At 42.7% G+C, this 25261-nt stretch overlaps 6 non-coding genes across 6 annotated transcripts; all 6 read left to right on the top strand.

Moving 5' to 3' along the window:
• The first annotated feature begins 4436 nt into the window (after positions 1 to 4436).
• Positions 4437 to 4529, top strand: TRNAI-UAU. Its single transcript is given in 2 exon segments — positions 4437 to 4474; positions 4494 to 4529. It is a non-coding gene; the product is annotated as a tRNA-Ile (tRNA).
• An 11-nt stretch (positions 4530 to 4540) lies between these two features.
• TRNAT-AGU lies at positions 4541 to 4614 on the top strand. The gene has a single exon. It is a non-coding gene; the product is annotated as a tRNA-Thr (tRNA).
• A 5484-nt stretch (positions 4615 to 10098) lies between these two features.
• On the top strand, positions 10099 to 10172 carry TRNAT-UGU. Its single transcript has one exon. It is a non-coding gene; the product is annotated as a tRNA-Thr (tRNA).
• Positions 10173 to 10674: 502 nt separating this feature from the next.
• On the top strand, positions 10675 to 10748 carry TRNAT-AGU. The gene has a single exon. It is a non-coding gene; the product is annotated as a tRNA-Thr (tRNA).
• Positions 10749 to 12398: 1650 nt separating this feature from the next.
• Positions 12399 to 12472, top strand: TRNAT-UGU. The gene has a single exon. It is a non-coding gene; the product is annotated as a tRNA-Thr (tRNA).
• Positions 12473 to 12963: 491 nt separating this feature from the next.
• On the top strand, positions 12964 to 13037 carry TRNAT-AGU. The gene has a single exon. It is a non-coding gene; the product is annotated as a tRNA-Thr (tRNA).
• The last annotated feature ends 12224 nt before the right edge of the window (positions 13038 to 25261 follow it).

Genomic DNA, 25261 nt, shown 5'->3' with positions numbered 1-25261 from the left:
AATGCAATGCTGTTAAGGAAACCTAAGATGAACACTAAACTGGCAAGCTTTGTTCTTCTACCAGCACTGAATTATTAACATCACAAAACAGAAGCAATGCAATCTTGGGAGTCACGTTGTAGGACTGAAATGAATAATTTAGAAAAGCTATTGTTTGCTTTCTCCTTATTTTTAAAATGTATAATCAGAAGAGACAAAGTCAGGTCTACAAAAATCAAAGTATTCCAAGCAAAGTTTTAGGAAACAGCACCCAACCAGAGATCTGGGCTCCCCTCAGTCAGCAGTGCTTGGGTCATTGAATCCAGCTGTAAGTTTAAATAATTTTTAGGCTCAGCTCAAGGTAAGGGAAGGTAGTTAGCTGTGTAACATGTTTCTAGAATCTAGAGTATAGAAATATCACACCTAAAGTCCAAAACAATAGTCATATGGTATACATATTTGCAAATTGTTGATGTTAGTTGTAGTCTAATGTACAAGTTAAAATTTTCACATACAGTTAAGCTTCTAAATTCATAAGAGTTACTTTTATACCTGATTTTCAGATGTCCCTGCTGGAGTGCACCCTAGGCTTTACTCAGGATGGGTTAGGTTCCAAGGATATAGGCATCCGTTCTTAAAAAAAAATGCTGGAAGCCTTTATTTTATTTTATTTTATTTTATTTTTAGTTAGATACATACTGCAAAGTTCAGGAAAGCTGCTACAGTCTCTTGTGCCAGACCTGAGATCCCATTCCAAAGTCCATCAAAACTTTATTATTACTATTGTCATTTACCTTGCTTTAGAGTTACTTATTATTATAATGTATAAAATCATGAAGGTTGTGGACAAAGTGAATAGGGAACTGTTATTCACCAAGTCCCAGAATACTAAAACTAGAGGACACCCAGCAAAATTAGGAGGGGACAGGTTGAAAACGAACAAAAGGAAAGACTTATTTTATGCAGAGTGTAGTTAACTTGTGGGATTCATTGCCCCAGGAGGTTGTAGAGACAGAGAGGCTAGCCATATCCCGAAAGGGACTAAACACATTTATGGACAATAGATCTATTGATTGCTATTCAACAGAACAAGCAGACATATAGCTGCTGGCATCTCTCAGCCCCTAATGCTAAGTGCTAGGGTGGTAATGAACAGGGGTTAGATCATAGAAAATGAGGGTGGGAAGGGACCTAAGGAGGTCATTTAGTCCAAAGCAGGGCTGTCCCCAACAATACCACCCCACTCAAAGCTTTGTCTAGCCGGAACAATATTTAGATCATTCTAATTAATATACCCTGATCTTACGCTCTCCCTGTAGAGAATAAACTTTTGCCATTGTCAGAGACAGGGTTCTGGGCTAGATGGACCATTGCTCTGACGCCAGATGGCACTTACGTTCTTATGTCATATTTATACTATACTATATACTATACTATAGCAATATAAAAGTCACTCAAGTCAGAATCAGAGCCTGGTTATGACAAGGTGCTCTTCAAACACATGTGGCTAAGACCTAGGACTCAAAGACCTTACTGGTAAACAGTAGATTTGATAGTATTTGCCAATACTAGTGGTCAAGGAATGTCATTACTTCATCTGGCTGCCTGCCTAAGAACAAAAAATGTAACAGCAGTTACACAGCCAGCCACAGACTTGGGTGAGAACTTTGAAGGTGGACAGTGGTCGTTGCCTGACCACAGTCAGAGTAAGGCCATACCTGGTGATCCTCTGCAGGAGGTATGAGACCTCCAAGCATACTCGTTCTGAACAAAGCGCATATCCCCTAGCTGAGCTTTCTTCTTGGGGAAAAACTACAAAATGCCTGTTTCTCAGTTCTTAAGAGCACCGCTGCTGCATGTGACTGCCGAAGCTCATTCCCAGAGGAGGTTGCTGGAAATTCTGCTTCCATTCTGCTTGCTGCTTTTATTGGAAAACATTAAAAGGCTGAAGGGCAAATTTTCAACTGGAACTCAAGTAGTGTGTATGCAAATTAAGCATTCACGTGTACTCTGCAGGCACCAGCATTGATGCCTGAGATTTAAAAATTCAAACGCTGGCGTGTATTCCCCCAGAATAGGTATTGTTGGAACCAATTGGCCTGCAAAGCCATTAGACATTGTATCATGTGCATGCAAGGTGCTTTAGAAGGAAGTTATGTGCCAAAGGCGTACTGTGCACCTGCATCTGGTGAAAAGACCTATTGCCTCTGAAAGCAGTCAAAGAGTGATCGTGACCTTGAAGGACAGTTAAAGTCAGAAATATTTTGAGGCAGAAATTGGATGATCTGTTTGTTGCTTTCTGGAATTCAAGTCTGACTGCATGCTCACTAGCAGTTTCCCCTTCTGTCTTCATTATATGGACAGCAACCATCACAGAGTAATACTTACTTCACAGGGGTGTTATGAAGATTACTTAGTTAAAGTCTGTGAAGCATTTTTACCTTGAAAAGCTCAATGCAAGTGCTAAGTATTTATATAGCCATCCACACCATCTCTTTACCGTTCCTTAAAGAAGAGACCATACTCTATGTCCAAATGCCAAAGGTGATACTTTCTATTTATGAACAGCATACAGAATTGTATTTAATTCTTTCAGTTAAAGCAGCTAAAAAAAAGGCCTCAGAGATAATCCCATCTTATGTTTGTGACTTTCAATTTTGCTGAGGGGTTCTCAGGAAACTGCCGACACCAGCAAAGAAGAAAACAGAAGAAGCTGCTCAGTGACATTAAAATGGAAAATATGAGAAAGAAATTGCTCTAACTGAAGAGAAGGGTTTCAGTGAAGTTTATGATGTGAAGATGATTTTAAACATTTATAGCTCTGCTTTTTCCACAACCTTGATACACTTCAAATTCCAAACTGTCCACTTTATGTCTCATGGGCCCAATCCGAAACTCAATAAAGCCAATGAGAGACTTTCCATTCATTTCAGCGTGATTTGGATCAGGCTCAATATTGCCTGAAGTAAGGAGGGAATAATTCTGATAGATCAAAGAGAAATAACAGTGCATTAAATCTAAATGTTAAATTATACTTCAGTGTAAGATAGTCAGGGTAGAAGAAGCCAGATGTATTCCAGGTCATTGTGCCATAAACTATATTTTCAAGTACATCTTAACAGAAATCACTAGTCTAGTAATTGCTTCTGGATGTTATTCACTATTTCAGAACTTTACGCTAAAGTTAATATTCAAGACATTCATGTTCAGGAAAGAGCCAAAAGATAGTAGGAAAAAAGCACTGATAGTCAGACCTCAAAAAATTGGATTATGTTTTAATAAGAATAAAGTGGATACATGAATGGGTCTCTCTGAAGTTCACATTTGCTTAGTGGGTAAAAGATTCTTGGGGAAGGTGTTGACCAGAACCAGCTGCCCTCGGGATGCAGTGTAGACGAGCAGATAGACCACTGTCCTGGGTATCAGGACTCCTGGGTTTCATTCTTAGCAACACAGACTTAGAGAAACCTTCCCCAAAAAACCATTGGGGATGAACAGTGGCTTTAAGTGCTTCTTATTACCTGTTTCCGAATGCCTAGCCAACGGGAGTCCCAATCTCATATGGCTTCTCTAAGGGCTACTGTTATGCAAACAATCTATGCTGATTATTTTAAGTTGTTAACATTACATAGGAGTGGAGAAGTTCCTAATATACAAAAAAAAAGCCCAAAAAACCCAAAACAAAACAAAAAAACTCCCGTCCTGTTGAATAATTTGCTTATGTTAACATGACTACAGACATGTGTCTGAGGACTGAAAAGAGATGTTGTTAAATGAGGTTTTCAGTTGTTACTTCACTATTATGAACTACATATCCTTGCTTGGATATTATACTCTAGGCTTCTCAGTGGCCCAGCTCCAATGGGAGGTATTACGCCACCCCCTGACACACACATACCCAGCCACTGGCTGGTGATTTGGTCACTGGCCTGGGAAGTAAGTGACTTCTGCAGGGTAGGAAGGACCTAGGATTTAGGTGTCTGACTTTGGGGTCAAGTGCTTGTACCACAAGGTTATTAGATGAAAGGTGGGCAGCACACAAACATCAGAGGTGCTATGTTTTAAACTGAAGTGATTCAAGGTGGCTACCAAGACATCCAACATCATTTATGATCTGATGTAATGCAACGGGAAGGCACAGAAATGCTAAGCCAAAGCTTTGAGCATGTAGCCAACCAAAACTATGACTAGCTCTTCTTACAACAAAGGAACAAGTGGTACTTACCTGCCTAAGTAGGTATAATTTTAATAACAAGCACCCATATCAAAAGAGAGTGTCCTAATCCTCCGGTCCCAGCATATGCAGAGCTAATAATGTCCTTCTGTACTCGGAATGCCTCTTCTGTGGCTGAAGGCCCTGAGTTGTGAGCTGGTGACTGCAAGGTTGTCAGTTTGTCTGCCTGTAAGCAGGTAAGTTTAAGTCTCAAGTTATGGCCGTCACAAAATAAATGTCACCAGCTCCAGTGGTGCAATGGGTTAGCACATGGTACTTATAAGCTAGTATTGAGTAAGTGATGCCAAGGTTGTGAGTTCAAGCCTCACTTGGAGCATTGGTTTAAGAGGTACCATGGCTTAATTGGTTAAAGCATCTGTCTAGTAAACAGGAGATTCTGGGTTCAAATCCCAGTGGTGCCTTGAAGCTGAGTTTTAGTTGAGAGCTGTTTAGCTCAGTTGGATAGAGAATGATGCTAAGGATGTGGGTTCAATCTTTGAATGGGCTACCATGCATATTGCCTTTCTGGTCCTTCTCTCTGATTCAGTGGTTTCCATGCTGGGAGCTTATGAGTTCAAGTCTGACTTTGAGCTTGGTGACTCCCCTGAGCAGCGGGTCATCGGTGGCCTGAGGAAAACTTTAATTTGGGTATCAAAAGCAAGCTAGCAAAGTTCACTGACAACACCAAGCTATGGGGGAGCGTGGTCATGCTTGAAGACAGGCTGGCAATACAGGCCAACCTGGACAGGCTCTTGAGGTGGTTGGATCTCAACCAGATGCTGCTTAATATGGAGAAATGTAAAGTGCTCCTTCCGGAGAGAAATAATCCACAACATACTTACAGGTTCGGCAGTGCTATGCTTGCTAGCACCACATCTGAACGAGACCTGGGTGTCGTGATGGACAACAAAATGAAGTGAGCCACCAATGTGATGCCATAGCTGGCAGAGCGTATCAAACACTGGCATACATCTACTGAGGCATCTCAAGCAAGGCTGGTGAGACTGCAGCTGGAGTACTGCATCCAGTTCTGGGTGCTGCATGTCAGGAAGGATATGGAGAAGCTTAAGAGAGTCCAAAGGAAGATCACATGCATGATTAGAGGCCTAGAGACCAGGTCATATGAGGAGAGGCTGAGAAACATGGGACTGTTCAACCTGGAGAAGAGAAGACTCAGAGGGGACTTGGTGGCAGCCTATAAGTATATCAGGGGCATACATCAGGGTTTGGGGGAACACAAATAATGGGCACAAATTGATTGAGGATTGCTTCAGGCTAGACATAAGGAAAAACTTCTTTACAAGTCGAGTGCTGAAGGTTTGGAACAGGCTCCCCCCAGAGGTGGTACAGTCACCCACCCTGGCAATCTTCAAAAACTGTCTTGATGCCCATCTTTTTGGGGTCATCTGATCCCAGCAGTCTTTCCTGCCCAAGTGCGGGGGGGGAGGGACTGGACCCAATGATCTGTAACGTCCCTTCCATCCCCTAACATCTATGAAACTAGGCCAAAAGGAAAACATTCAGGGGACCAAGAAAAAAAGTAAGTGGGAACTGGATTTTGTGGCCCAGGGAGATGGACACTGCCCCGCCAGACAGGAAGTGTGTGCACCCCTGTTTCTAATATTTGTGCCTTTTCTATCACACAGCTATTAGAAAATCTGCATGAACAGCACTGTGACTCACGAACAAGTTTCTTTACATGTTGTTTCACTTGCTTGAAACTCCTTCCATTGGTGCCAAAATAAATGTCCATAGTGTACTATTTGGGAAGCATTAGTCCTCATTAAAACATTTCCTTATATAAAAAAGGACTACTGGAAAGTATTACATGGAGCCCTAAGCAGAAAGAAGTGGGTACTTACTAACCTATTCATACCACTGCCAAGTTTCACTCAGAATAATTCTTCTCCCATGACACTTGGCACCTTATACCTGCTAGACACAGAAGGGTGGAGTGCGCACCTAATTACTGGCCAACAGTTTATTTTCAGATCATTTTGTGCATTGTAGTCCAGAATATCCTGTTGTGTTCACTGACGCAACTCTATTTCGTCAAATCTTACCCTCTCCCCTTTGTTCCTGAAACTTAATCCAGAATAATGCCATGATTTACACTGGCATTATTACAGATGTACATCAGTGTAACTGATGTATTTAACAGCAACTCATTATTGGGTAAAATAAGCACCTTAAATACTCAGGTGACTTTACTGGATCACTTCTGGGCATGTGCTGTAGCAACAGTATTGTGGGATAGGAATTGTGCAAGGTGGAATAGGAACTAAAATCTATGCAACTGTTCATACACATCTCTTATGCATCCAAGAGGAGGAATAGATTCTTACATGTGCCAGTAAAACTTAGGTGATATTTTATTATTTCCTTCTCATTTTTTGGTTATCTTGTGACAACAGAAGCTAATTAGGCTGAGTTATGAACTGGAGTTCTGGTGAACACTTCAAGGGGAAGCACGGTGCTCAATGAGCACACTTTGCTGTAAATAGTTGCCATAAATAGATTCATAAGTAGGATATCTAGATGCCTTTACTACCCCAGGGGAAGATGGCAGTCTGCGCCTGGCAGCAGGACACAAAGATGGTTCCCTGGTTGCCTCCCCATAATAGTTATGCTTCATTGGAATGGGTACGTTTTTTTTTTTTTCCCGGGTTAATATTGTAGTTTGGTAACAGTTTTACTCCAAGTGTGGCTTGCTGTGTCTAGGGAGTAGGAGAGAGGCTCTGAGAGACCTGGGGAGAAAAAAGAGTAGTCCCAAGAAGGAGAGTTGAGAGCAAACAAGAGTCTGAGGGAGGACAGAAGTAACCACAGTGGCATGCTATTTGGCAAGTCAGCACTCTGACTCCCCCATCCCCTCTGAAGACAAAAAAAAAACCCTTCCCAGGAGTTGACCAAAAAGAAGGATCTCTTTGAGATGTGGGTGCTGTGGATGGCAAAGAAAAACAAAGAGCCAGGGTCTCAAACCAGAGGCTTGCCCCTGAAGAAGCCATGCCAGGGCTGGCTTCAGGGGATCCTTGCGACTGAATAAGTATTCTTCCTGGGGAGTGCGGAGGCAGAGTTTCCCCTCAAAAGTTGCACAATCTGTGACATATCTACAGGGCACTTTTGGCACGTATATGTGTTGAGAGGAATTCTGTTTCTGACATACTGCCCTGCACACACGGATGAGTATGCGTGCACCCAGACTGGGCAACATAAGTAGGAGAAAGAGCTCTCTTATCTTTCCTTCCACCATAGCCAAAGGGCTAGGGACTCAGCTGGGAAGCTGGAGGGTCTGGATCCCAGGCTCTGTTCACTTTTCAGTAGCCTACTCAAATGACTACTCCGCAGGTTAGGCATTATCCAGCCAACAGGCACCACTGAGCCACACATCCTCTTGCTTCCTTCCTTCTTCCTGTCCCCACATATCTTCCACAGACCTCCGAAGGGACCAGCTTGGAAAGGAGTACTGAAGTGACTATAGTGTGAACAATGCTTAAGCTGTGCTCTGGTGGCTAGCTTACTATCCTGGCAACTAAGTACATCCTTCTTCAAGCTTTCCATGGGTGAGGAGGGGAGTCTAGAACCCATTAATTAGGTGAGTGCCTTAGCCACTGAGCTAAGGCATAAAAAGAAGGCCATAAACAAGCTTTTTCTATTCCTCAGTTTAAGCCCTATAACCACGGTTTTGGCCGATTGTGTTTTCACATGGAAGTCTATAATGCATCCCCAAGGGCATAAGCACATGCTGCCTGCAACCGTGCATGCTCAGTCTGTATGTAGTTGTGCATCATTGTCCATCTGCACAGGACTATGTGTCCAGGAATATGATTGTTCTGGACACGTAGGTGCCCAAAATGTCCTGTAGATGACCCAAAAAGTGAATACTTGGATGACCAGGGAAAAACAGAATGTTACCATTAATCACTAAATAGATGAAAAAGGGTCTGCCCACAATGCTACAGATCTTGTAAGAGCTTGCATTAAAGTGTAACTTCAAAGCTGCAGCTAAAGTTAGACTGACAGTGTCACTGCTTCATTCAAGATGGTATTTAAAATAAGATATCCACATATGCATGGCGGAAAGTCAAATTCTTTCCTTTATCATCTTTCTCTGGATTAGTTGTCAGTGGTGACTGAGTCTGGACCATTCATTCCAAAACACAGGCCTCTACTGTATGATCTAAGCCAGGGGTAGACAATTATTTTGGCTGGAAGGTCACTTTTGGCATTTTGGTGAACTGTTGCTATTGGGGTGGGGGGGAGGGGAGAGGTTGGCAATTGATCCTATGATCCTATGCGGCCCAGGTGGGGAGTGGATCATGGCTCTGCCATGGACCCCAGCCCCGTGCTGTCACTGACTCATGATCCTGGCCCCGGTCCGTGCCTGCCCATCCTGCTTCCAGACCACAGGGGTCTCAGCCAGTTTCCATGAAGATCCCACCTGGCTGCTTCATTCAGCTCCCCCAGCAGTGGGTGCAAGGCACATGGGCTGGGATGCTTGTGCAGCAGGGCTGGGTCTAGCAGTAGAAGAGACACTAGTGGCAGCAGTGAGAAGGAGCCACCACTGTAGGGGCTGCTGAGAAGCAGAGTCTGGCTTCCATACTGCCCTCACCCTGCTTTGCCCCCATGGGCAGCAGAACTAGCTGCACATACCACAGCCCAAGTTTTCCCCCACACCATGCCTGGGCCAGGCAAGGCCAAGGGACCTGCTCTGGGCCAGATAGAATCCATTGGCTGGCCAGATTTGCCTCATGGGCCATATGTTGCCCACCCCTAATCTAAGAAAATCAAATCACTAAGTGGGAGCAGTAGTAGACAATGGGGAAAATCCAGGTATGTTTGTCTGTAATGTATATCACACCCCACTACACTTAGGAAACTTTTCCAATGCCTTGGAGTTCTCTGGCAGTTCAAAATTCCCTGAATCTACTATGTGCAACAACAGCCAGATTGGGTCATCAGGAGGAATCAAACAGAATTTGAGTTTCATAGCTCAAACCTCTAACATCAAGCAAAAGTTTACACCAATTTAATGGGAACAGCAAAAAAGAGTTTTCTTCTTCAGAATGGACCCCTCAAGGAAGACAGACACATTTGGATGCTGTGTTGTACATATTATACAGACACTTCTTCTTCATGAGGGCAGAGATCTAAGAAATACCTATGTTCTTGAAAGCAATTTTATCTCAGCCCATGCCACTTTGGGCAAGGATCTTCTGCGAGTACTGGTGCACATGAATTAGCCTGCAAACCCAATCCACTATCAACTAAAAATAAGGAATAATCAAACCAGTATTTACTTAAAAAATCAAGGGCCCATCCAATAAAGATGGACATGAAGCCTCCCATTCCTTTCCTTTCTCTGGTACACACTCCAATTACCACTAATTTTGAATTGCCTCCAGAGACTGAGAAGCATTACAGTACAAGAACATAAATATCACACACTAATTACAAAAGTAATGAAAAGCTTGCTTGTAGGAACTGTTACACCAAATCTAACCCCTTGGGCTAACTACTTTTCTGGCTAGCTACTGCAGTTTACAGTCACAGCTGCACAATATTTCAGACTTAGGTCCCAAGTGTTCACACCTGTATCCTCTGCACCAGCTCCAGCAGTGAAATAGGGTAGCATGTGATACTTATAATGTAGTACAGGGGAAGTAAAGCTTAGGTCATGAGTTGAAACCCAACAGGAAGCTGTGGAAGGTGAGGTGCCATGGTTTAGTTGGTTAAAGTCCCTGTTTTGTAAACAGGAGATCCTGGGTTCAAATCCTAGTGATACCTTCAAAACTGTTTTTTACCAGCTCCAGTTGTGCAATGGGGTAGCACGTGGTACTTATAAGGTAGTATTGGGAAGTAAAGCAAAGGAAAAGAGTTCAAGCCTTTCAAAATAGTTTATTGTAAGCGGTGCCATGGCTTAGCTGGTTAAAGTGCCTGTCTTGTAAACAGGAGATCCTGGGTTCAAATCCCAGTGGTGCCTAGACCAAAGATTTTACCACTTTTGGTGGTGCCATGGGTTAGCATGTGGTACTTATATCATAGTGCTGGGGAAGTGAAGCAAAGGTCAAGAGTTTAAGCCTCACAAGCACCTTGCACTAAGTGGTCCCTTGGCTTAGCTGGTTAAAGTGGCTGCTAAAAGAATAAACAAGCCTGAGTTCAAATCCCAGAGGTATCTTAAGATTTAATTTTTCCAGCTCCAGTGGTACTATGAGTTAGCACATGGTACTTATAGCGTAGTACTGGGGAAGTAGAGCCAAAGTCATGATTTAAAGCCTCATTGGAGCTTTGGACTAAGTGGTGCCATGGCTTAGTTGGTTAAAGTGCTTACCTAGTAAAGTCATTCAAATCCCAGCAGTACCTAAAAAACTAATTTTACTAGCTCCAGTTGTGCAATGGGACAGCACATGCTCCTTATAAAATCGTACTGGAGAAATAAAGGAAAGATCAAGAGTTCAAACCTCACCTAGTCACTAGGTTTAAGTGGTGCCATGGCTTAGCTGGTTAAAGTACCTGTCTAGTAAACAGGTGATCCTGGGTTCAAATCCCAGTAGTACCTGAAAAGCTGGCTTTTACCAGCTCCAGTTGTGCAATGGGGTAGCATTTGGTACTTATAATGTAGTACAGGGGAAGGAAAGCCCAGGTCATGAGATGAAATCTCACCCTGAGCTTTGGACTAAGAGGTGCCCTGGCTTAACTATTTATTTGCCTGTCTAGCAAACAGGAAAGCCTGAGCTCAAATCATAGTGCTACCTTGAAAATGGCTTATACCAGCTCTGGTGGTGCAATGGGTTAGCACGTGGTACTTATAAGGTAGTATTGAGAAGTAAAGCAAAGGTCAAGTGTTCACGCCTTTTAAAGTAGCTCATACAAAGTGGTGCTATGCCTTAGCTGGTTAAAGTGCCTGCCTAGAAAACATGAGATTTTAGGTTCAAATCCCAGTGGTACCTTAAAAGCTAGGTTTACCAGCTCCACCTGTGCAATAGAGTAATATGTGATACTCATTAAATAGTAATGGGAAGTAAAGCCAAGTTTGGGAGTTCAAGCCTCACCTTGTGCTTTGGACTAAGTTGTGTCATGGCTGAGCTGGTTGAAGTGCCTTTGTTGTAAAGCGGAGATCCAGCATTCAAATTGCAACTAAAAATCTCCTTCTAGCAGTTCCAGTGGTGCAATGGTTTAGCATGTGGTATTTATAAAGTAGTTTTGGGAAGTAAAGCCCAGGTCAACAGTTCAAGCCTCTCACAACACTTCACATTAAGTGGTGCTGTGGCTTAGCTGGTTAAAGTGCCTCCCTTGTCAACAGGAGATCCTGGGTTCAAATTCCAGTGGTACCTGAAAAACTGTTTTCAACAGCTCCAGTTGTGCAATGGGGTAGCACGTGGTGCTTATAAAGTATTACTGGGCAAGTAAAGCCAAGGTCATGATTTCAAGCCTTACCTGGAGCATTCAAGGCACCTGTGTAGTAAACAAAATAGCCTGGGTTTAAATCCCAGTGGTAGCCTGAGTACTGTTTCTACCAGCTCCAGAGGTGGAATGGAGTAGCTCTTGGTACTTAAAATGTAGTACAGGGGAAGGAAAGCCCAGGTCATGAGTTGAAACCTCACCCGCAGCTTTGAACTTAAGAGGTGCCCTGACCTAGTTGTTTATATTGCCTGTCTAGCAAACAGGAGAGCTGAGCTCAAATCCTAGTGGTACCTTAAAAATGGCTTATACCAGCTCTGGTGGTGCAACGGGTTAGCACGTGATATATATAAGGTAGTATTGGGAAGTAAAGCAAAGGTCAAGAGTTCAAGCCTTTCAAAACAAATCATAGTATGTGGTGCCATGGCTTAGATGGTTAAAGTACCTCTCTAATAAACAGGAGACCCTGTGTTCAAGTCCCAGTGGTACCTTAAAGGCTAATTTTACCAGCTTCACTTGTGCAATGGAGTATCACATGGTACTCATTAAATAGTAACTGGGAAGTAAAGCCAAGTTTGGGAGTTCAAGCCTCACCTGGTGCTTTGGACTAAGTCGTGTCATGGCTAAGCTGGTTGAAGTGCCTTTGTTGTAAAGCGGAGATCCAGCATTCAAATCCCAGTTGTAAGTAAAAATCTCCTTTTACCAGTTCCAGTGGTGCAACGGGTTAGCACGTGGTACTTATAAAGTAGTATTGGGAAGTAAAGCAAAGGTCAAGAGCTCAAGCCTCTCAAAATCAGCTGAACTAAATGGTGCCATGGCTTAGCTGGTTAAAGTGCCTGCTTTGTAAGCAAGGGGTCCTAGGTTCAAATCCTAGTGGTATCTTAACAGCTAATTTTACCAGCTCCAGTTGTGCAATGGGTTAACACATGCTCCTTTTAAAACTGTGCTGGGGAAATAAAGCAAAGGTCAAGAGTTCAGACCTCATCAAGCCTTCAATTTTCAGCCATGCTATGGCTTAGCTTCTTAAATTGCCTGTCTAGTAAACAGGAGATCCTGAGTTCAAATCCCAGTGGTACCTTAAAAGCTGACTTCTACCAGCTCCAGTCGTGAAATGGGGTAGCATTTGGTACTTATAATGTAGTACAGATGAAATCTCACCCTGAGCTTTGGACTAAGAGGTGCCCTGGCTTAACTGTTTATATTGCCTGTCTAGCAAACAGGAAAGCCTGAGCTCAAATCGTAGTGGTACCTTGAAAATAACTTATACCAGCTCTGCTGGTGCAACGGGTTAGCACATGGTACTTATATAGTAGTATTGGGGAAGTAAAGCAAGAGTCAAGAGTTCAAGTCTTTCCAATCCAGTCATAGTAAGTGGTACCATGGCTTAGGTGGTTACAGTGCCTGTCTAGTAAACAGGAGATCCTGGGTTCAAATCCCAGTGGTACCTGAAAAGTGATTTTTACCAGCTCCAGTTGTGCAATGGGGTAGCATGTGGTACTTATAAAGTAGTACTGGAGAAATAAAGCCAAGGTCATGATTCAAGCCTCCCCTGGAGCATTCAAAGTGTCTGCATAGTAGCAGAATAGCCTGGGTTCAAATCCCAGTGGTACCTTGAGGACTAATTCTGCCAGCTCCAGTGGTGGAATCAGGTAGCAAGTGGTACTTACAGCACAGTAAAGGGAAAGTAAAACCCAGGTCGAGTTGACACCTCACCCAGAGATTTGGACTAAGCAGTGCTATGGCTTAGTTAGTTAAAGCACTTAACTTGTTTACAGAAGATTCTGGGGTCAAATCCCAGTGGTAGCTTTGAAAATTAATTTTACCGGCTCCAGTTGTGCAATGGGGTTGCACATGGTAGTTATAAAGTAGTATGGGGCAAGTAAAGCCAAGCTCATGACTTCAAGCCTCACTTGGAGCATTCAAAGAGCCTTTCTAGTAAACAGGAAAGCCTAGGTTCCAATCCCAGTGGTACCTTGAAGACTAATTTTATTAGCTCCAGTGGTACAATGGGTTAGTATGTGGTACTTATGAAATAGTATTGGGGAAGTAGAGCCAAGGTCTGTGGTTCAAGTTTCACCTGGATCTTTTGGATTAAGAGGTGCCATGCCTTAGTTTTTTTAAGCACTTGTCTAGTAAATGGGAGTGTCTGGGTTCAAATCCCAGTGGTGCCTTGAGGACTAATTTTACCAGTTCCAGTAAGTACTACTTAGTAAGCAGCTCTCTGCCCAAAATAATTGCTCACCTCTGGCTTAGTTGGTTAAAGCACCTGTCTAGTAAATGGGATTGTCTGGTTTGAAATCCCAGTGGTATCTTGGGGACTACTTTTCTAGGGGAGTACATAAAGGGTTCAGTGATCAGCTGTTCACCAGGGTACCCTAGGGGAAAAGCAGGAGTAATGGCCACAAACTCCTAGAAGATCGATTCAGGCTGAACGTTAGGAAAAACTTCTTCACAGTCCTGGTGTCCAGACTGAGAAATAAGCTCCCTCCAGAGGTGGTGCAATCACTTCCCTGGTAATCTTCAAAAGAAGACTAGACAGTCACCTTGCTGGGGTCACTTGACACCCAGTTGTCTTTCCTGCTTGGTGCAGGGGCCTGGACCCGATGATCTTCCGAGGCCTTACAATCTATGAATCTACTTTCACCACCTACAGTGCCATGCGCATGGTTTATAAAATGCTTTCAGATCCCATGGGATTAAAACAATTTATATGCATCTGTGTCAGAAATATTGCCTGATCACTTAAAGTGGCACACTTCTTCCTTCACTCTTAAAGCAACTCTGATCAAAGACATTATTATGCTTAAAATAGGTGAAAAAAAGATCATCTGCTGAAAGCTAAATTGAGACAGTGTAAATGAAGTGCATTTGTTATCCCCATTTATATGTTCTCATATTTCATGCAGTTCATGCCCAAACAGACAGGGAAGAGTTATGCTTCACTTGAAAATGCTCAATAGCATGTGATAAACTGAATACTAAGAAAATCAAATAACTTTTTTTATATAACTATATCCCTCTGTTGTTTTTTTTAAGGACACTGAAACTGAACCAGACTTTTTTAAATATAAAATACATTAAGTTGCTTTAAGGTAATGATGTAGCATGAATCACACCATAAGTATATAAGTAGGAGTATAAAAGCCTTCTTATCTTTGGTTGCCATGCCAATGACGTCTCGCCATCAGATGACGTAACTTGTTTTGTTTTATAAGCAGGAGTGAATCCTCCATCAGCAAATCAGTGCTGTGAGAATTCAGTGAGCAAACAGCACTGTGTTTCAAAAAGGCTGAAATAATGTCTGAAACGTCCCAGCGCTCCCTAAAAAGTGCTGTAGAGAGCTTCCTAACTTGGACAAGGTTCAAAGTCAGCAAACCAGCTCCTGAAGATAAAGTAGCTCCGAAAAATAAAGCTATTTTCAACATTGTCATGACTCCTGATCGAGTTCCTAAATTTTTCATCCCTTCTCTGGACATAGAGCACATTTGCTTTCAATTGGAACCAGTAGAAGATACTGAGGATTGTTCCCAGGACAGAAGAACCTCCACTGAAGTAGCCCAAGAACCCAGACAGTCAAGAAGCAAATCTGAATCCCACATCAAGAAAGAAACTCTGTGCAGAAGAGAGCAACTGTTCATAAGACAAACTCTGTATTCTGCAGACAGCAGTGTTTTCTCTGAGGACTTGGAGAGAGCTTCAAACCACTCTGATCCTGCAACCAGAGCAGCACTGTCTTTGCCCCACCTCTCCAAAATCACCACTCCTTATGGGTTTCTCATGTTAGGGGAGAGCCCCAACATCAGAAGAAAAGAATCTCTCTTCTTTGAGCGTGACTCTGCAGAGCTTAGAATTCTCTTGTCCCAAAGGAAGACAACCACATGTCTTTCAAGAAGCCCATCCAGCCCTTTGAGTGATCTGCAAGTCACTCAGCAGTCAGTGGGTGGCATGAAGTCTTCAGCTACTCCTTTAAAAAAGAGCAGATCTTTATCATGGGAACCAGCTTGCAAGAGCCACCCTCCTCCTCCTCTTCATCCTTCTCCTCTTCCACCTCAGAGCTGCAAATCAGAAGCTGAAACGTGCCCTTTGAAATGTGAGAAGAAAAGGTTTCAGATGGTGATAAAGAGGCATCTAGCCAGCGTGAAACGCATGCGTTCTACCAATGCAGCAGTGGAGAAGCTGGCTCTGCAAACAGAAAGGACACAGAGAAAGCCACTTCCTCACTTCTGTCCAAACTCTGAAAGAGAATGTCTTCCAGACTGATGCACAAGCGTCAACCCGTATTGCACGGTTGGACTTTCAGAACTGTGGACAGAGGCCCGAGAAACAGCCCAGAAAGACCTTGCTATCCTGCCTGGGTAAATGCTTCTGCTGTTTAAAGAAGTCATGTTCTGCAGTCTTGTATCATTCATGATGTAACGAAAGAAGTGACTAGTTTAAAGAGGTCATTGTCCTTAATGAATGTTATGTCTCTGTTCAAAACTAGGTAGGTGGTGTGATTAGAACTGCAGGGGGGATGCAACTTCCAGTATGTGAACAGCAAATAAAGCTTTAGCATTCAAATGTTGCCTGTAAACTAATATTACCTTTCAAAGTAAAAAAAAAAAAAAAATAGAAACAACAATAAAAATTAGTGTAAACTTTATTTCTATTAGCTGGGGAATCGAAGAATGAAGTATTCTCCTTTAAGCAGCAAAGTGTAAATTAAGACGGATTCAGAATGAGTTTATCCCGTGTTACTTTTGGCGGGTAGCTGAAAACATCCATTCATAACTTCTCTCCAGAATGCACTTAGGAGACAGGAGAAGCCAGATGTCTGACTTATTGAAAACAACGAACAGCTAGCTTCTTTCTATTTTTAACAGCTCTGTCTATTTTACACACCTCCCGTACTTAACCTTTCAACAGTCATTGGAATAAAAGGCAAGCCGGTATGATTTGTTTGCCTCAATACCCATGCTTTACTGTAATGCTTTGCCAGTTCAAAACTTGTCGTTGTTCCAATTACAACTAATCCCAATAAAATCCACTTTGTTTACAGTTCTTTTGGTTAATGTTGTCTTTCATAGCCCTTTACGTAGCCGGATGTTTGGAGGAGAGATAAAGCAGCTATCTCTGAGAATCGTGTGTTCACAGAACATATGTTTCCGATTCTATTTGTTAACCTTAATTGTTTTGTTATGCCTCAAGATCCTGGTGTGTTAGACACGTCAGTGGAAAAACCATGGCTGGCACCTGCAAGTGCCGTGTGACATCTAAGCACTAATCAGCAGGGTCTATTTGTGTTGAATTGCCAGTGTGTTCAAGAGGACGGAGTGTAGCTAAGCAAAGTTTACATTTTCAATAGCAAGCAAATACCACAGAGAGTGTAGGCTGAGGTCAATTTTCATTTGCATACAAACAGCACCAGGGAAGGATGTATGATGATGAAATCTTGGGGCTGAGTTTATCAAGGCTAAAGACCTGCGTAATGGGAATGAAACCAACACTAAAAAAGAATCAATAAAAAGAGGCATTTGAACAGCAGAGAAAATGGCTACATTTGGAATTATTAAAGGTATCAGACTTTATAAATTCTCTTGCACCTAGTTAAGTATGCTGCATAAATGCGCGTATCGGTATTTAAGTAGCTTCATTTTGCTACAGCACTGTGCATATACCGAGCAAAAGACACTGCCCAATAGAGCATGCATCTAAATGCATGAGATTGATAAAAGAAGTATTATCATCATCCTTATTTTGCAGAGGCAACAAAGGCTATATCTACACTGTAGTTCACATAGATAAACTCCACACAGATATATAGCAGCAGCCCAGAGCTTAGTCGGGGAAACAGGGTAAATTCCTGGTTTCACTAAAATGCAATTTACCCTATGTTGTATTCGAACTATCCTAATGACTGCGCAGAAATGTAACATCTTAGAAAGAAGCAGGGGCTAGAAGGAGGAAAGAAACCAATGGTAGACATAATATTTTTCTGGTTGTGTCTTCCAAGAACCGCAACCTGGACCTCAAATTTGTCCACAGCTAAAAATGTTTCAAGGGGTTAAAATGCATCTCAAAAGCATGAATACTCCTAAAAAGTGGGATGCTAAATTCTGACTGAAAAAATATATAAGATGCTGTCTAGTTGAAACCCACACTGCATCTATGAACAGGCACCTGGGTGAGCATATTGGTATTTACACACGCAGTTACTCAGTTACACATATAGCAGTTGTGATGTGGCTATACATTTTATGAACCTGAGTAAAATGTTTGCAAATATTTCACATATGTGTACCTGTCTGTCTGCTACGCCATGTTTCCAGTGGTTTTAGGGTCAGGCTAAAAGCCAGACAAAGTAGAATTAAAGCCGTTTGCCCGTGGGGATGATATTTTGAAGCCAAATCTTCCCTTATGGGAAGAGAGAATGCAGGATGGTCCAGTTGCACTGTATGAAATGGGCTGTATTTTGAATTCCCATTGAAAGCAAAAACCCTGGAGCCATTTTGTCCCTCAGAGGCTTCCCCCACAATCCAACACAACACACCTTGCAGAAGAGGTATCCAGAAGACCCATTGGGGAAGCAGTGTGGGTGCTGCCAGCCCAATGGATTGCCAGGAGTAATGAGGGTGGATGCTATGGAAATATGTGGTAGCTCAACTGATATCCACTTCTGACTTCCCACCTCCATGTAGTCTTCATGCAAAGCTGGGCTGCTCAGTCCACAGGAGCTCTAGCACTCTGGGAAATCAGAGAGTAGCACTTCAGTATCGGGAGGCAAACTCACTTTGCCCTCCAGACCCTAACACCAAGTCAAAATACCCCATTCATGTCTCTGTACAGGATGACATTGTGTACATGGTGCTCAAAGACGCTAATTCTAACCCCATTTTTAGACAGATTATTTATATTCTGCCTAACTATATTTTGCATATACTTTGAATTGTAGATGCATGCCTTTTTCCTAAACCATTCTGCAGTGTTGATCTGTGCTGTTAAGCAGCAATCACGTTTTATCACAGACCTGTCTACATTTTCCTTGTGGCTGAAACGTTTGCTTTATTCTCTATATAGGTTGCTAATACATCTGTAAACTTCTTTAAGATATTTCCAGATGAAAGCTGCTATATAAATGTAGCTCATCATTATGATGGTAGGATTGGTGTTTTATTCTAGCACTTGTTTTCTATTACACAGCTGATATATAGTACACACAACATCTTGGGCACATGACATGGTCCAGACCACCTTTCCCATGACAGTTTTGCTTCTGTTTTCTATCCAAACGCATTACCCCTAATACAAGCCTACACAATGGGTAATGTAATGACCTCTATTCATTTGTAATAAGTTACACAGTGTTGAGAAGGCTATGAAATATTTAAGACTAATAAACAGCACAATCATTACTTTAATGTATATTGAGAAAGTAAATTAAGTGACTGACATTTAAATAAAATATAAATACTTTATGCAGTTTCTATTTACCACATCAAGGAAATAACCTATTTAAAGTCAATGAACAACATAATTGAGTGGCTGAAGCAATGCAAAGAGATAGCTATTTTTTTCCAGTTTCCTTCAGATACGGTATTCACAGGGAATTTCCTCTCCAGCTTCTGAACTTAGGGCCAAATCCAGTAGGGTTTTTTTTTTTGGCTAACTTTTGTTATGCAAATGGCATGCTGACATTTTGAACGACTCCCAGATTTTAGATCTGACTCCTTTCTGAACAACTCATCTTTCCTTCCTGAGCATATTCAGAAGAAGCGGCTCTGGCAGCTTACCTACCATTGTGATCCTGTTCCTCCCAGTGGGTGCATACACTCTGTGAGAGCCCCAAAAATGTTAGGTCAAATAAAACCTCAACTAGCATCTGACCCCAGAGGTAACCCTCCCACAATCTCTTAGCCCAATAATCTTGTTATTAGAGCACTAACCAGGGCCAGAGAGAGCTAGGTGCTATGCCCCTATCACCCAGAAAGAGTTTGGACTTATGTGTCCTGCTTCCTAGCAAAGGACACAGACACCCTGACCATGAGGGAGGCAGGACAAAAGTACTTTTAACTCCTTTTGTAGCTGACTCAATGAGCAGTCATGAAAGCAATATATGCATGGCTAGTAGGAAAGTAGTCACAGAAAATGTGGATCATTGAGACTGCCACTGTGCTAGAAGGGACAGGACCCTGCCTTTGGGCCCTTCCTGCTCCCCACAATGGTATGTCTGCACACTGTGGTCATTAGATAAAACAGTCTGCCAGGAATGGGGTCTCTTCTTCCCTTTGGGTAGAAATCAGCCTATATACATATGTTCTTTAACTATAGATTGATCATTCTTTTCTCTGACAACATAGTTTTAATCAAGGAGAATTGACAGATGTATATGTGTTGCAGGGAACAGTATACATCTTTTGAAGAGTTATTGACTCCAGATGGGATTATACAAACAGGCAGCCAAATAAGTTGTACCAATGAACATGAGGTGGGTGGAAACCTTTCAAGGAATAACTGGACTCTGCAGTAAAAAAAAAAAAAGATATTTGGACAATCTGCAAGATGCTTTAGCACTCAATATCTGATGCTTTTTCTAGATACTTAGGCTCCCACATGAACAACTGCATGTGATAATGAGAAGTAGAGGGTGTCTGATGTGGGAACAGGCCTAAATTCATAAAAATTAAAAAGAACAGTTGTGCACCATGGTTTCTCTGCCATCCATAATACCATCAGGACAATTAATAATCTTTGAAAACAAAGTGAATGAAAATGAGGGATTGAGATTTTTACAATGGCTTGCTTTATGTCACTGCTTTATGTAAAGGTGAGAGAAGAGACTGGAGAAATCAAGGTTCCTTCTTTGAACGGTGTTACAAACTTTCTGTGATCGGTGAGCAGCCAGCCAGCTACATGTTGCAGCTATAGGTATGTGCACATGTACATTTGGAGCCATGTCAAAAGGGGAATGTTATGGTAGGGAAGCAGCCCTGGAAGAAGCACTGTTAAAGTTGGTGCAGGTTTGTGCTATATTTGTATCATTCCCAGCCTGTTCACATGTACCCATTGACTGCTGCCCTTTAGAAATTTCCCCTTTTCCAAAAGGCTTTAAATGTACATTAATTTATAAAGTAAAAAGTGACATCTGTTTCGTTTTGGGTTGATTTTTTTTGCTGTTGGGGAGAATAAAATAATCCACATCTTGAAACTCTCCTTGTGTTCATGCAGAGAACAGTAGAAAACACAATCACAGTATCAGTATTATTATTTGGCTCTGATAATCTCCTACCAGTGTTACGACTGTTTGCCCTTACCTTCATATATTTTCTATACTCTATGGATTGATGTTGTCGGCTACTATTGCTGTTGCTGCAGTTTGCACGATAGGTACTTTGCAACGTTTCTTCACTTCCTGTTAAATGTTATATTCCCCATCATCTCAAGTACCTTAATTACGCCTTTGTTGATCAAACAATGCAGGCAGCAGTTCATAAGTCGTCTTTTGCAAACAATTGACACATTTTCGAATCTGACCACAGTTTACAAGTCCTGCCTCTTCATAGGGCAGGGGCTGATGCAGGGGCAGGTGCTGCCCAGCCAGGGCAGTGAATGGGACCCCAAGGCTGGGAGTGGGACAGAGCCATTGGCAGAGTGCAACGGGGAAGCAGAAGTAGCTCTCCATCACTGCACGCATCCCTGGGGGTGGCATGGGGGGCATGTGCCTCCCGGATTTGTGCATGGGGCAAGGGCAGACTGCTTGCTGTGGGCTTAAGGCTGGGGCTGGGCTCATGGTGGGCTTTTCTGTGCAGGGCAGATGGCAGCAGCGGTGGCACTAGGAGGGGTGGATACAGGGGGAGGCTACAGGGAACTTTGGGGTGCTATCCCCCCTACACTGGCCGTGCATCCCTTGCCCACCCCACAGCATAGCATTCCCAAGGGAAAGGCAGCAGAGTGGAGTGTCCTGAGCAGGCGCAGTGCTAGAGGAGACACAGCAGGACAATGCATTGCCATGTAGCTGAACCAAGCTTAGTACATCTTTTTGCTCAAACTGAGAGCTGTGTCTGCAAGCTGTGAGGATTTCAGTTCACATGTTAGCTACCATCCTGTGAAAAGATACAGCACACTACAAAAAGATGTACTTGATGAGAGACTCAGCATTCAGGTACAGCTTGCTTTGTGTCGCTAGGATCAGCCATCCTACATGCTAGGATTGTTCACCACCACCTGCTGTCCCAGCGCAGGTTGTCATCTTGTTGTGGCTCATCAACTAAACAGGTTTAGCCATGTTAAACTGCCGCATGCCCTCCACCAGGAAGAAGCAGATTCTGTAGGATGTTATGTTAGTGAGTCTGTTTTTTTGACACAAAGCTCTTACTGAACAAATGCCAGAGCATGACCATATAAGAAATGCAACGATATAGGAACCACAGTATTTGTCATACATCATCAAATGGGTAGACCATCTTGGATATCCTATTTCTGTCAATGAATAGATACAGATGCTTTACAGGAAGCAACCTTGTATTAGACAGATATTCAACTCTCCCAACATGGGGTATTTTTCTAAACCCTTGTATTTAGAAATGGTCTTTAACCAAAAGAGACTGGCCTAAACTATTTGTTTCTGAAGGAGAGTTATCCCAGTTTTCTCATCAAACTCTGAATTGAACGGTAACAATCAAACTGACTTCTATTACTGGTTTTTACATCCAAAACCCTCGTGCAATATTGTTGTGTGCAGCTGTTTGGTAACTAGTCACTATGTTGAATCACATCTGCCGTGAGAGCTGTGATTCCTACTCACGGGGTAAACATTTCCTCTTCAGCCTGGCATGTGTTTCTTCCCTCCTGATCCCAGCCTTTGTTTCAGCTGGAGGAGAACATTTAGCCCATCACATTTAAGTACCGTAGAGGGTTCAGAGGGTACTTTTAATTGAATGCAAGGCACGAAGTAGAGTGTGTAAATGTAAGTCATTATTATTATCATAATAATCAAAGCAGCTATAAGTTTCCAATGGTTGGAGTTGAGGACCTTTTCCTTCCCTAGATTATTCTTGCCAGCTTATTTAAATGCAATTTATTTCTCACTTAACCAGCCTAGTTTCCAGATGGCTTAGCATGTATACACTGGATCCATTTCAAAAACGATCCTAGTGCAGATGCTGATACACTTTTCATAATACAGTATTATGTCTATTCACATTAAAAAAAATGTATTGCACTTTCCTTGATCTCTCCTATTGAAGAAACTGGGATATATCTTTCCTTCTAGGTTCCAGAACTGAAATACTTTCAGGTCAGGTCCTGAATTTCTCTCTTCTGTTTCAGCCCTCTTGGCTCATGACATGGTGATCTGCTCCTTACAGTAAATTCACAAGCTCATTTATTCACCTACAGATCTCTTCTAATCTCTGTGAGTGATTTGAGATTAGTTTGACTGAGGAAAAAAAAGACCGGCATGGAGCTGTGAGAACGGAAGGGTGACACAGCAATTCCCCCATCCCAGCCAAGGATGCAAAATGGTTGATTTAATGGTCCTGAAGAACATTTCAACAGATTTTAGGTGCTCAACTTTCTGGCTGCTCAATCTGCACACAATGTGCAGAGGTGCAGAAAAAAAATCCAGTTTCCTGTGGTTCGCAATATAGATCCTCAGCATGTCTAAAAAGTGTTTCTTGGAGGGCAAAGGCTTCAAAAGACACCAAGAAACATGCAGCCTGCTTCACCCTGATGTTGCCAGCACAAAAGTAAGGGCAGAGGCACTATCTCCCTACTGCCTATGTCTTCCATTGCTTAAGTTTTCCCTCTGCCTCAGAGGAAACGTCAATCAGATGCTTACAACGGCCCCACACCTGCTTTCAAGGATTGCAAGCACAACAGGTGGATGGGAACTAGTCACTGATTACATCTTGGCTGAAGAGTTATTTCTCAGGGCCTAGAAGTCTGGTTCCTCCATAGGAATCTTGGAAGGTCTGGAGACCCTGAGAGTCCCAGCTTGATATGCCCGTTACTCTGCAGGTGTAATCATGCGAATGCAGTATGCGGCGCTGCAGACCCATCTGCGACACCACGCACCGCATGCTGAGCATGCAGGCATTCCCCATGCTGCTTATTTTCACCGTGGGGTGGGGAGCGGGGTTTGACACTGGGAGATCTGATTGTCAAATAAACCTTGCTCCTAAAAAAAAGTGGGGCAGCACATGTGGCAGCAGCGTGTGCCACCTGAAACCGGAGCCTGGCTGCCTTGAGTCCTGTTCCAGCTGCCAGCCAGGCTCCTTGATGCTGGATTGCCACAGCTGCAGCCCCTGGAGGACCCCAGGGCCCCAGTTAAGGCTGCTGGGGCCAGCACCTGGGGCCAGTCTCCCCTACCCCACCCAGGGCAGCATGCAGTATGCCAGAGCACCTGTGCAGGGGCATTTCCCAGGGACAAGTAGCCGTGGCACATACGAGGTCTTCATAAAGTCCTTGTGCACTTTTAAACTTTAATAACTTAGGTTGTAGGTATGATAGAAATAATCTGTGAACGGCATTTAAAAGCATATTTATTAAAGTTTTAGGAAAACTAGAGTACACAATGCTACACTTTATAAGTAATAATGAATTTATTCTTAAATAAGATGGAGCTCTCTACCACTATGCTCTGAATGTACAACAGTTCTTCAATGATGTTTTCCCAGAAAAGTGGATAGGCAGAGGTGGACCAATTGCTTGGCCACCTCATTCACCTGACCTGTTGCTGTTGGACTTCTTTTTATGGGGACCTGTTAAAAGTGTAGTTTACTTGTCAAAACCACATTCTTTGGTGGAACTTAGGGCTAGGATCAACAGTGCATTTAGTGCAGTAACTCAAGAGCAACTGGGAAACTTTTTCAAGGAGTTGGAAGATCAGATTGAGCACTGTATCACAATGGATGGTCTATGATGGATGGACTTATGTTGAAGTCTAGCATTATGTACTGTAGTTGTCCTAAAACTTTAAGAAAGTTGCTTTTAAATGTCGTTGACAGATTGTTCCTATCATACCTACAACCTAAGTAATTAAAGTTTAAAAGTGCACAATGACTTTATGAAGACCCTGTATTGTACTGCTGCTGTTTGTCCCTGGGGAAATGCATGTTCTGGCTTGTGGGGACCCACCCTTTTAGGCTTCTTAATAGATCAAAGTCTGGTTCAAAGGGGTTTCAAGGCTTGTAGGCTTCCCGTCCAAGATTCCCTTGAAATGAAGTGCACAGGAATCCAAACAGCTGGCTCAGAAAAACTAAACTGGATTCTTGGATTCTTGAAAAAACTTGAATTCTTTCTGAAACATGCATCTCAAGTTTTTATACACACACACACACATACACACACACACACACACACACACACATATATGACTAATATATTTATTAGGCCACTCATAAATATATATATTAAAAGATATAGATATATATAAACTAATCTCTCTCTCTCTCTCTCTCTCTCTCTCTCTCTCTTCTAATATAATAAAGGGCTTAGTCTGTCTGTCTGTAATGCTTTTGATCAAGTGCTCATCCTCCCCAAGAGGGCGGGCAGGGATTGGCTGGAAGGTCTTTGCCTCCTCAGGTTGGGAGACGGAGGCAGAGGTGGAGGCAGAGGCAAAGGAAGCTGTTAGGGTTTAATATTTACTTGTCCTTGGCAGCCTTTCAAAGCTGAGAGGAGACTAGGGCAGTAGGA

Source organism: Alligator sinensis, unplaced genomic scaffold (assembly GCF_000455745.1).
Source record: "Alligator sinensis unplaced genomic scaffold, ASM45574v1 scaffold1018_1, whole genome shotgun sequence".
Taxonomy (NCBI): domain Eukaryota; kingdom Metazoa; phylum Chordata; order Crocodylia; family Alligatoridae; genus Alligator; species Alligator sinensis.
The sequence above is the reverse complement of the archived record's forward strand: the minus strand, read 5'-3'. Positions and strand labels throughout refer to the sequence as shown.